At 33.1% G+C, this 13,189-nt stretch overlaps 1 pseudogene; it reads left to right on the top strand.

Moving 5' to 3' along the window:
- The first annotated feature begins 3,506 nt into the window (after positions 1 to 3,506).
- LOC111146850 lies at positions 3,507 to 4,335 on the top strand (annotated as a pseudogene).
- Positions 4,336 to 13,189: the final 8,854 nt, after the last annotated feature.

Here is a 13,189-nt window from a genome sequence, read left to right as displayed (position 1 = left end):
ATGGTCCTCTGAGACCATTCCTTAACTTTATAAAATTCAAAGTATAAGGATGGGACATCCTTATAAGGATGGGAACATTCCTTAACTTCATAAAATCTATCTATGAAAAACCCATAGCAAATATCCTCAATGGGGAAAAGCTGACAGCCTTCCCTTTGAGATCAGGAACATGACAAGAATGTCCACTTTCACCACTATTATTCAACATAGTACTAGAAACAGCAATCAGACAACAAAAAGAAATAAAATGTATTCAAATTAGCAAAGAAGAAGTAAAACTCTCTTTGCAGATGACATGATACTTTTTTATGGAAAACCCAAAAGACTCCACCCCCAAACTACTAGAACTCATACAGCAATTCAGTAATGTGGCAGGATACAAAATCAATGTAAAAAATTGAGTTGCTTTCTTATATACTAACAATGAAAAAATAGAAAGGGAAATTAGACAACCGATGCCATTTACTATAACACCAAGAACCATCAGATAACTGGGAGTAAATCTAAACAAAGAGGTAAAGGATCTGTACTCCAAGAACTGCAGAGTACTAATGAAAGAAATTGAAGAAGACACAAAAAGGTGGAAGACCATCCCATGCTCATGGATCTGAAGAACAAACATTGTTATAATGTCTATCCTGCCTAGAACTATCTATACGTTCAATGTCATTACCATCAAAATTCCACCAGCATTTTTCAAAGAGCTAGAAAAAACAATCCTAAAATTTGTATGGAACCAGAAGAGACCCCAAATTGCTAAGGAAATGTTGAAGAAGAAAAACAAAACTAGGGGCATCACATTGCCTGATTTCAAGCTTTAGTACAAAGCTGTGATCACCAAAACAGCATGGTACTGGCACAAAAACAGACACATAGACCAGTGGTACAGAGTAGAGAGCCCAGATATGGACAGTCAACTCTATGGTCAAATAATTTTCAACAAAGCAGAAAAAATACATATAGTGAAAAAAAGATAGTTTCTTCAATAAATGGTACTGGGAAAATTGGACAGGTATGCACAGAAGAATGAAACTCAACCATTGTCTTACACCACACACAAAGATAAACTTGAAATGGATAAAAGACCTTAAGGTGAGACAGGAATCATCAGAATCCTAGAGGAGAACATAGGCAGTAACCTCTTCAATCTTGGCCACAGCAACTTCTTTCAAGATATTTCTCCAAAGGCAAAATGAACTTTGGGGACTTCATCAAGATAAAATGCTTCTGATCTCATTTCTTCAATTCTAATGTTAAAAAAATTCTTAAAACAATTCTATTTTCCTATTTAATTACTTAAACATTAATTTATTAATTTATAAGATGTTTTCTAAATATGCAACAATTTTTTCTTCACCGATACTACTCATATTTTTCCTAACCAAAATTTGTTCTTCCCAACTAGATAAAAATCTTTAATAAGTTAGAAGCACTTGTCTGTGTGTGTGTGTGTGTGTGTGTGTGTGTGTGTGTGTGTGTGTAATATTAATCAGCAACTAGAATAGTCACTGGAGAGTAAGGTATTTTTATATCAGATTTCTAAATATAACACTATCACATCATGAGTGAATATATATACATAATGTTAATTAACTATGTAGTCCTATCATACAGCAAAAGTTTCCAATTTAAATATTGCATTTTTATTGATTTGTATTAATTCTTGAAATTTGTATTGATTCTTGTTATTATCACCAGATAATAATGATGGAAGATCAAAACCAGAAGTAACTTGTGGGTTATGATTTAGTTTCCATAAATTAGTAATAATAATAATTGATAAACTGTTATTCATCATTAGCCAAATTGCTTCTGTTATGAAGTGTATTTATCTTTCATTTGGCAATTTTTAAATAATTTCTTCTGAGATTTTAGCTCATCTGTGGGCTTGGTGACTTAGTTTAGTCTTTCTACTTGGAAATTTTATTTGGAAAATTTTTATACATGACCAAACATTTTAGTTATTTTTATTAGCTTTACTACTTAATGCAATGATTTTTGCTCAGCGGTTTCAGGGAACATAGAAAAGTAGCAAAGGGAAGAAGTATGGCATAAAAATATTGACTTATTCATTTATGAAAAATAAAATTTATATAGATATCCTTAAAATTAGTCATGGCTTCTCTCAACATCATCAAATCAAATGCCAAAATTTTTTTCCCTTGATGTAATGTCTTATGTTATAAAAATTACATTGTTTTCTTCTGATATGAATGAAATTTTGATTGCATGTCTAGTACTACATTCAAAATTACTTCCCTCAGCACTAAAGTAATTGCTATGTTGTCTTCTATATCTTTTATTGTTGATGGAATGCCCCATGAACTGTATTATATAATCGTCTTTTCCTTATGTATTTGAGGTTTTCTTTCTTCCCCTTAGGTAGTGAGATTTTACCACTGTCTTCTTATTTGTACTAAATAAAATAATTTTTATGACACAATAAGTTAGATTATAACTAACACTTACACAAATTAAAAAAAAAAATAAGCAGCAACCAGGAAAACAAGAATGATAACAAAACCATAAAGGTAGTGTTAGAATGTAAAGCCAATATTGAAATGTATCTTAATCAAGTCTTATTAAATATAAATGATAATTACTTTCAAAAGTTGATATTGCAATATCATTATAAATTCTAATTTTGACTTAAAATTCTAGATGATCTATACTGAAAGTGAGAACTAAGCAATGGGAAAATAGAGGGAAATAAAACCGCATTTTGTTTGGCAACAAAATAAAAATTGGAATTCAGAAGTTTCACAAAATATGAATTTTAGGTATTCAAATGAAAAAGAGAAGGATAAGGGCCAAAAATAAAATATAAAGTGTATGTTCAAACACAATAAAGTAATTTAAAAAGGAAGTGGTAGAACTATATTATGCAGAAAAAAACAATAGAAAAATGAAGGAACAAAGACATGCATACAATTTATAAATAAAGTATCAGAAACTCAGATTTTAAAAAACTAAGATGTACAATGATTATATCTTTCCATTGTTACACAAGACACAAGTCAATATTAAAGCAGCCTTTGTAAAATTGGGCTTTCTTACCCATACATCTTGAGACCTCATTCATAGTATACAGGAGAGATTATAGATAATTTTAATTACAATGCACTTGATTCAATGAGATTTTTTTTGACATTTGTAATATATCTGATAACTTATAGAGACAAAAGAAAGTTTCCAATTTTTATTCTTTCTCCATGAGATGTTGTCCAGTTTATAATAGGTTTTTGGAAAAATCTTGAGGGGAAAGTAGGCATCAAAATAACAACTTCAAGGTAAAGCTATTCATTTAGATGACAATTGCGGTGACAGTTCCATTTAGCCATGATTGTGAAAAATCTACTTATCACTCTAATTAAGAAACCATTGTCCCACTGCCTCTCAATAGGTTTGAACTTGATGGGCCCAATGTGGGCTGCCCAGCCATGGGAGGCTGATTTGCCTCCATCTTATGTGTTGTCTGTCCTTGGTGACTGCACGTCCAGGTCCTCATGGCGCGCACCCAGAGGCAGGGGCTGGCAATGGTGACAGTCTGCTTGTGGTCGCTGCTGCTGAGCTACAGCAAATCCACCTGTGGGTACTGTCTCCCCTCAGCCACTAGAGCATCTTGTTTGACTACAGCAATGGCCAGGGGAGGCTGAGGAAAATGTGGATGAAGATGCTCATGATTCAGAGGCTAAGGTGGCGAGCCTGAGAGCAGTGGAGGTACAGAATTGCTCCAGTGTGGTTGAATCAGAAGGTAACCAAGAACAGAAACAGGTGCACCTACCAAAAAGCTGCCTAACCCCATGGGAAGTGCGGTTTGTTCGCAAAGAAAAAGGATGTAACTGTCTGCAACAGAAAGCTCTGGAAGAATTAAAACTACAACTAAGAAATAGTAAAGAAATAGAAGAATATGAAAAAAGAAAGAAAGAAAGGTAATTGCTAAAGAAAAGTACAAGGAATGGGTTCAGAAAAAGAATGAACAGAAAAGAAAAAGGGAACAAAAATTAATAAAGAAATGGAAGAAAACACAGTAGAGGAACTGGTGAAGGAAAACTGCAAAAAAAGGCAAAAGAAAAATATCAAGAATGGTTAAAGAAAAAATGTTGGAAAATGTGATAAGAAGAAAAGGGAAAAGAAAAATAATGGTAAGGTGAATTACAGGGAAAAAAGGAAATAGCAGAAAGAAAGTTTAAGGAGTGGTTGGAAAACTAAAAAAATAAACCTTGTCTCACTGCAGAGAGCTATGGTTATGCCAATGGAAAACACAGAATTTTAATCGAGAACCAGTATTTTATAATCCATTCCATGGAAACCCATCCATACGTCTCCTTCTAAAAAGCTGAGGACTGGGGTGCCTGGGTGGCTCAGTGGGTTAGGCCGCTGCCTTCGGCTCAGGTCATGATCTCAGGGTCCTGGGATCGAGCCCCACATCGGGCTCTCTGCTCAGCAGGGAGCCTGCTTCCTCCTCTCTCTCTGCCTGCCTCTCTGCCTACTTGTGATCTCTCTCTGTCAGATAAATAAATAAAATCTTTAAAAAAAAAAAAAAAAGCTGAGGACCTACGAGGAAAGAGGACAAAAAGGTCTGTGAACATCAGCCAAGGAACTCATAGCCTCTGGTGATGCAGAGAGTGGGAAGCAGTCTTTACCCTGGAACTCAGTGCAGAATACAAAGATAGTGGATGTGGGAAATGCTTTTAAAAACCTGGGGCTAATTTTAAACTTAGCATCATTTTTTACTATTCATTCAGCCTCTCAACATTTGATGTGATTACGGGCAAGTTCAAATTTTTGCATTTGTGTATGTTGTTCTTGGAGTTAATTGAGGAAGGTGTTTTAGATATTTTCATTTTTAAAAGTGCTTTAAGCTTGATCTTGGCATATTGTTTCATAGGATAAGTGACTGAATAGCTAATGATTGTGTTTATATTTAGCTTGTATCAAAACTACACTGTAATACCAATAAAACAGTTTATGTTGTGTTAAAAAAAATCCACTGAATATGAAGACATATTTGTTTGAATACATACGTCCATGCTTTATTGAAGGTTACATGTTAGTGTTTTATTAAATGTTCTACTTAAAAATATTAATAAATTAATTTTTTCACAAACTGTATTAATTCTGAAATTTGACATGAGAAAATTGAGATAATTCTCTTCTGTGTGCAAATTTTCACTCACTCGGTTGACTTATATATTTTCTCTAATAACTATTTAGATCGTCCTTCAAATCTTTTGCCATTAACTGTAATAAGCTTTAGTAGGTAAGATAAAAGGCCTTGTAAACTAATGTTTCCTAAACAAGGAGCAGGAATCTGTCACACAGTATATTAACTATTAATTTTAAATGGTAATATTCTTATTTTTATTTTTAGTATTGATAGAAAAAATAAATTATTTCAAGATTTGAAAGAAACAGTTAAACATGATCAATTTGTATATTCTTAGATATATTAATGAATATTGAGTAAAATAACAATAATGAAAAGTAGCTTGAAGATAATTTCAAATTCAAAACTTAATATATAAATGGACATTCACATTTAACATTAGAAAATTCTAAAACAAATTATCCTATTCACCTTATTATATCAGATAAAATTAATAGAGATATTTACTAACATTTATAATATATTACTAACATATTCATGCTTTCATTATTTTATGGCCACATAGCATTTCATTATTTCATTATATGTATATTCAAGTGTTCCTTTATTTCTCTGCTAGAAAGTGTTTAGAATAATTATATTCCTGTTTTAGTTATGCTGCTGTGAACACTCAGGTTTACTTAAAGCCGTGTTTATATATGTGAATATTTAAGTTAAGTTTCTACCAATTGAACTGTTCTGTTAAATGCCATGAGATACCTAATGCTTAAGATATTTTTTAAATTGCAAAAAAGTGTAAATTACTTAATTACCTGGGTATAATTAGTTTATACATTGTTGGAGCTTCTAGTATTCTACTTTAAAATATACTGCATGCACATGAAAAACAAAATCACTTTAGAGAAAATTGCAAGTTAATGTTTCTTACTCTGTTCCTCAATGGAAATAGAAATAAAAGGTACAATAAAAGGGTCAGTGACCTAAAGTTAAAATGCAATATCTTGGGAGCAAAAAATCATAAGCATAGCACTAAGTAACCTCTTTATACTTCTGTGGCCTGACTAGTAAAATAAAACCTCAGGGTGGCACTCAGAATTCCCATTATGCTCTCCAATATTGTCTTATGTAAGGACTCATGAATTTTTACATGATAGCTTGACCTAAAAACATTTTTAACAGCTTACAAATCATACTCCAATGTGTCATTTATATTTCATTGGACTAAAAGGGAAAATCTGATATTTGTAGGACTATTTAAATCAGTATTTTTCCTTATTTATCTATTTAGTTAGTTATTGTTATACATATTGCACTATTCCACATTTCTTTTGTTTCCAGATTTGGCCTCTTTCCAGGGGTTGGGTGGGGGGACTCTAATCAGTTATCTTTTAAGTCTTTTTCCAAGAAAAAAACAACTAAACTGTCTAAGATCATTCATTCAACTGAAAATTTATTTCCAAAGTATTTGTAATATTCTACACCCCAATTAGCAATGCCTACGAATTCTGACACTCTCCTCTCTCCTTAATATTTAGGGTATCAGGCTTTTTTCCTTAACTATTCTGTTCATTGTATCATTTGCTGTCTTGTGTGTTTCAGTGTTTTAATTTTTTTTTAATTAAGCTATTCTGTTTTCATTGTGTGCTCATCTAAATTTAAGAAGCAAATTTTCTTATTTATTTTGAAAAGCCTTATAGGAATATTTCTTAGGGTTGGTTTTAATCTGTAGATAAGTTTGGGGAAAACTGACATCTTAGTAATGATTTCTAATTCATGAACATTGTGTATATCTCTGTCATCTTTAGCTTTTTTTTTTTTTGGTGAATTTTATTTTTATAAGTCTGTGTTTTTGGATATATTATTTATTTATTTATTATTTTTTTAAACTTCTATGGATAACTTTAGAAACACTTATATTTTATTTAAATTCCAGTTAATTAGCATATGGTGTCAGGGGTATAATTTAGTGTTTCATCACTTACATACAATACCAGTGCTCATCACTCCAAGTGCACTCCTTATTCCCCTTCACTCATTTAGCCTATGTGCCTACCCACTTCCCTTAAAGAAACCCTCAGTTTGTTCTCTATAGTTAAGAGTCTGTTTTATGGTTTGTCTCTCTATTTACTTTCTATGTGCATCTGTTTTGTTTCTTAAGTTCCACGTATGAGTGGAATTATATAGTATTCGTCCTTCTCTGACTGACTTATTTCGCTTAGCATAATACACTCTAGCTCCATCCATGTCATTGCAAATGACAAGATTTCATTCTTTTTTGTAGTTGAGTGATATTCCAGATTCAGTAATAGTCTATACTCAACTATTTTATATACCTCCTCTTCTTTATCTATTCATCAGTCGATGGGACATGTAGGCTTTTTCCATAGTTTGGCTATTGTTAATAGTGCTACTATAAATGTCAGAGTGAATGTATCACTTTGGCTTAGTATTTCTGAATGCTTTGAGTAAATAATTTATTTCTAAGAATAGACATTTTGTTGGTAGTATATAGGAAGAAATTATATATATAGCTATATATGCACAGAATTATATATGTATAATGTGTAGACAATATACATTCACTTATTTGTGTGTGTTCCCATTCAGGGAGAAAGAAAGGGGTCATGTTTTACCATAATTATATGCTATTTTACAGCATTAAGACATTATATTTCAAAAGTAAATTAAAATACCATTTACTAACATCATAAATTCATAGATCAAAACCTTTCTTTGAATATTCTTTTAATAAATTTTGTCATTTAATATTGGAAATAGAAGTATTCAAAAAGACCAGCTCCTCCTCCTGAGAAACATTTCACTTTTTTTGTCCATATGTATGCTTGAAAAACACATGAAATGCTTCCCTGTTCTTCTATGATCATTCAAAAATAAAAGGGGATATACAATGTCTTATGTATTTTTTCAATATTCTTGTCATATTTATCTGAAAATGTTAATAGTATATATTTGATCTTTGATTCATTTCTACTTGTATTATCATCGTATCAAGGAAGCATATTGGCTTGTATCTTAATTTGTCTTGTCACGTCTTAACCTGATACTTGTATAAGTTTTACTTCTTTCTCTGAGAGCCTCTTGATGACTCTCTGTGATTGTAGCATATCGCTCTATAATCTTACATTTCTGAGAATGCCCCAGTTACTACCATTCCTATTTCCTGACTAGATGAACATAAACTGTTGTTCTTTATGTAGTGATGTATTCTGTTAGCCACATAAAACTACATACAGACATAATTATTGAGCTTCTGTCAAGAAGGCATTCTATTCTATGAACATAAAAAAAAATTACAAAAAGTTATTTTATACCATTTGTGGTTTCTTATTTTAAGGTATGTTACCATTGTAAGTTTCAATATTTCTATTCCTTATTGTAGGCACTATTATTAGAAATTATGAAAAAGTAGGAAGGAACAAGATACAAGATACATACAAGATATGTGTAGTAATTAAGAATTTTGCCTTAAAAGGTAGACCTAGGTTTGAATTCATTTGTCTATCTTTCCTGTTGTGGAAACTTGGACAACATTTTAAATCTCTCTTGATGTTTCAATATCTATAAAGTAGAGATAAGAAAAGTACTAAGTTTATTACTTTGAGGATTATTAGAGACAATAAATGTAAAATGTTTAGCACATTGCCTACCAAGAAATATTACTTGTGTTTTATTTTTAGCCATTATTCAAAAGGACTTTATCAGAGTCTCCTGAACAGATTTAATTTTATTTCAGAAACTAGATGTCTTGGAGATTTATCAGTTTGTCCTTTCCTGTATAACAAATTACTACAAAACCCTAAGGCTTTAAACAATCATCTTACTTACTCATAATCTTGTTTGTCAGTAGTGTGGGATGAGTTTAAATGGGCAGTTCTCCTGTGAGTTCTGCCTGGGATCACTGGTAAGCCATAGTCATCTTGTGACTTCTATTGTTACTGGATATTCTAAGATGGATTTAGATGTTTGGTGTTGGTTGTTGGTGTCAATTGGTAGTCAGATGACAGTTCTAGAGAAACTCAGCTAAAATAGTCCTCCATATGATCTGTAATCCTCCAATGGAATGAATAGAGATTATCTGCATGGTGGCTTAAAAACAGATTGCCAGGGGGGCAAGAATGGAAACTTCTGGTCCTCTTCAGGTGAGCATCTGGATTCCCACAATGTGTGTCTTCTACATTTTGTCCTTTGACACAACTCACAAGACCAACACTTATTCTGTGAGGTGGAGAAATAACCTTCATCTCTTGCTGAGAAGGGCAGCAAAGTTAAAAGAGGAATTTGTAGTTATTTCCTATTTCAATTAAATACACAAGCTTTATTTCACAGAATATGTACCCTGAACTCATTATGCTAACAAAGTAATTGTCAGTCTACTTGACACAGTAGAGAGTTAAGAAAATTTAGGTTTTATTTTTCTATTAAAAAATAATCTCATTTACATCTGCAAGGATTTTTTCATGGAATTATTTTTACCAGTGTAGTTGTACACAATATAAATGTATGAAAATCACTGAAAGGTTTTACACATAAATAGTAATAAACCAATACTATTTAACATTCTGACCCAATAAATTTTCCTTATGTTTACGTACGTGTTTACTTTTAGAGAATGACAGTATTTAGAGTGTTTTAGAGAATGACAGTATTTTTTCTGACAATTGTATTTTTGGGCTCTGTGTTGATCTTTTTTTTTCTGATTTTTCTAGTATAAATGGCATTTTAAAAAGTTTTTATATAAAATCCAGTTAGTTAACATACAGTGTAATATTAGTTTCAGGTGTACAATAATGATTCAATACTTCTAAACATTAGCTGGTTCTCATTGGGAAGGGTTCACTCCTTAATCCCCATCACCTATTTCATCCATCCCCCCACCTGCCTCCCCTCTGATAACCTCCAGTTTGTTCTCTATATTTAAGAGTCTGTTTCTTGGTTTGTCTCCCTCTCTCTCTCTCTTTTTTCCTTTGCTTGTTTGATTAGTTTCTTTAATTCCACATATGAGTGAAATCATGTGGCATTTGCTTTTCTCTGACTGAGAAAATAAAACTGTACTTTTGAAATATTTACATAATTTCACAATTTTAACTATAATTCTTTTTATTAAAATCTGAAAAATATGACTTTTTCAGTAACTTAATTATTAAGGGATACTCATAGCCAACATATTATTTAAATATCCTTTAAATTTTTCAGACTCTCTAAGTTTGTCTTCTGTATACTTGAGGTTATACCACATATTAACTTGTATATCTTACTGTTCTTTAACTTTAGGGCACTTTTAATGTTATACATATTTCTCTGTTACAGCACTTTCATTGTTGTAATTCTGCATTTGATCAATACATCTTGCTTTCACTACATTGAAAGTTTTCTCTGTAAAGACTGTATTTACTGTATGATCATCATTGCTCCCTGTGCCCTGTACAACATAGTAGCATGAAACATATATATTTCTAATAAATGTTGAGAGAAAAGGAAAATTGAGCACTTTAAAATTCATTTTTTCTATTGAAACTTGAAAGCAACTTTTATTTACTTAAAAAAAATGTTTGCTCATTAGCAAGCATCTGGTGGTCACAGAATAATGGTCACAGTTCTCCATAATGCAAGAATAATGAGTAACTAAATGGTTTAGGTTTGTAATGTATTTCTCAGCACCAGGGGACAAGCTGCTATTTGTTTTCCTGAAACTTGGTGTTGAATGGGAGGTTCATGAAGGCAATTGGCTTTTTTATCTTTTTTTGGTAACAGGACAGAGTCATTACTACCTTTCCATCGTTCTCCTTTTCTTGTCAAGGGCTAGTCTCTTGACTCCCTACATTTGCTACTTTTTCCATTTACTAGCTGTGATCAAGGAGAAATCAGACTAGATATGACTTGTGCACTTGAGCTTTCCACACCCTGTTTACCAAAACACAAACTGATTTAGCCTTTGACATGCTTTCTTTGCTCACCAGAAATGTGACAGTTGGTAGCTCTAAGGAGCTCCAGATGTTATAGCATGAGAATAGATTAAGGGCATAGGATGCTATGTCCAATTTGAGCTTCTAGTCTTAGAAATCCCTGCCCAAAAAAGTGAGAACATTTTTGGCTTCATGAGTGTTTTAAATCATTATTATGTCAGACAATAGTGTCTGAAAAATTATATCACAGACTACATATTTTTGTTTAGTAAAAAGGAATGGAGTAAATGGTATCCAGGATTTATTTTTAAAAAATAAAAGAACCATTTTAGAGTCGTGTATCAGCCTTATGTGCCAACCATCTAGGAGTTTGTGAATCATTGGGTTATTTTTCTCTTAATAATTTTTTATGTAAACATTGGTTTCGGTTTCTCCTGGACAACAAGGCTGGATAAAGAGCTTAGAAAAACACCTCCCATCCTATCTTACTTCTTCTTACATTGCAATATTTTATAATGTCAGTATAGCTAACAATCCCATATAGTGCATATATAGACAGTACACTGTGAAAAAGTCCCATCCACATTACATAATCATGGGTGATTTTAACTTTGATATATTATGGTTAAACGACTAGCTATTCTCATATACCTTAAGTGAACATATTCCTAGAAACAAAAACAAAGAATCAAAACAAAGGAAACACTAAACTCTTAAATTTATTTTTATATTATATTATGGAACTGATGCAGTAGGTAACTTAAACAGGCAAGACAGACCTTATTCAAGTCTGTGCAATAGGGAAAAGAGATTGAACTCAGTTTCACTAAAACAATGGGTGGAAGAATTTTAGGCACTGGAGTAAGCTAGTAGAAAAGTACTAGACTGTCAGAGGAGAGGTTGACCAATATGATTAGGCCACTAGTGTTTATAATTGGTGCTTTTAGAAGTAAGGTTCCAACTCTCCATTAAGACAAGAAAAAAAAAAAAAGACTCTTTTTTGAGGATTACGTTTCAAAGATGACTCCCCAGCCCTTGAGAAGGAAAATTCTGAATTGTAAAACTGGAATGAAGCAGAAAGTTTTATAACTCAAAGGAGCTGAGAAAGAATTGCTATTGCAAGTTTTTGAAAATAAATGATTTAAGAAAAGGGAGGAAACCAGGCTAAACTTTAGTCAAGCTGAAGGGGATATTAAGGCCATCTTGTTTAATTATAACTGCTACCTTTATTTTTTTTTTAAGCTTGGATAAAAAGGACACATACCAATAATCAATTACATAGAACAACTAAAAATAAGATGAAAATGCAGTTTTTAGAAAAAAAGTATTGAGTCATTTTCACATATTTTTAGTATTTTTATCTACAACCTAAAATATTTCCTTTTAAAAGTTGCATTACTAGCTGGGAGGAGTCAAGATGGTGGAGAAGTAGCAGGCTGAGACTACTTCAGGTAGCAGGAGATCAGCTAGATAGCTTATCTAAAGATTGCAAACACCTACAAATCCAACGGGAGATCGAAGAGAAGAAGAACGGCAACTCTAGAAACAGAAAATCAACCACTTTCTGAAAGGTAGGACTGGCGGAGAAGTGAATCCAAAGCGACGGGAAGATAGACCGCGGGGGGAGGGGCCGGCTCCCGGCAAGCGGCGGAGCGACGGAGCACAAAATCGGGACTTTTAAGTCTGTTCCGCTGAGGGACATCGCTCCAGAGGCTAAACCAGGGTGAAGCCCACGCAGGGTCAGTGTGGCCTCAGGTCCCACTGTAAGGGCCTACTTAGCCAGAGTGAGCCATTTTGTTGTTTATGCAGTAAACTTAGATTGAACCTGCCCCTTCCCCCCAAGAGGAAAGCGCTTAGAAACAGAACTGGTGAAATATGGCCAAATAGCCCCAATAATGGAGCACAGATACCAGGACATGTCAGGCTGGGCAAAAATAATGGAGCCCAGATACAAGGACGTGTCCGGCCAGATGAAAACGTCCCATCAGTGAAAGTGCACGTATTACCTCCCTACCCGCCAAGGATGAGGCAAGCCAGGTGGAGACCTCCAATCAGGAAAGCACCTCTCTAACCACCCAAGAATGTGGGCCCTGCCTTTTGGGTGCCAATTCTGACCAGAGTGATAGGCTAGTTCAAATAACTACTATAGCGTGAA

Source organism: Enhydra lutris, unplaced genomic scaffold (assembly GCF_002288905.1).
Source record: "Enhydra lutris kenyoni isolate GAN:26980312 unplaced genomic scaffold, ASM228890v2 scaffoldscaffold2, whole genome shotgun sequence".
In the NCBI taxonomy this organism is placed as follows: Eukaryota; Metazoa; Chordata; class Mammalia; order Carnivora; family Mustelidae; genus Enhydra; species Enhydra lutris.
Note: the sequence above shows the minus strand (reverse complement) of the source record. Positions and strands in the feature narration are given on the sequence as shown.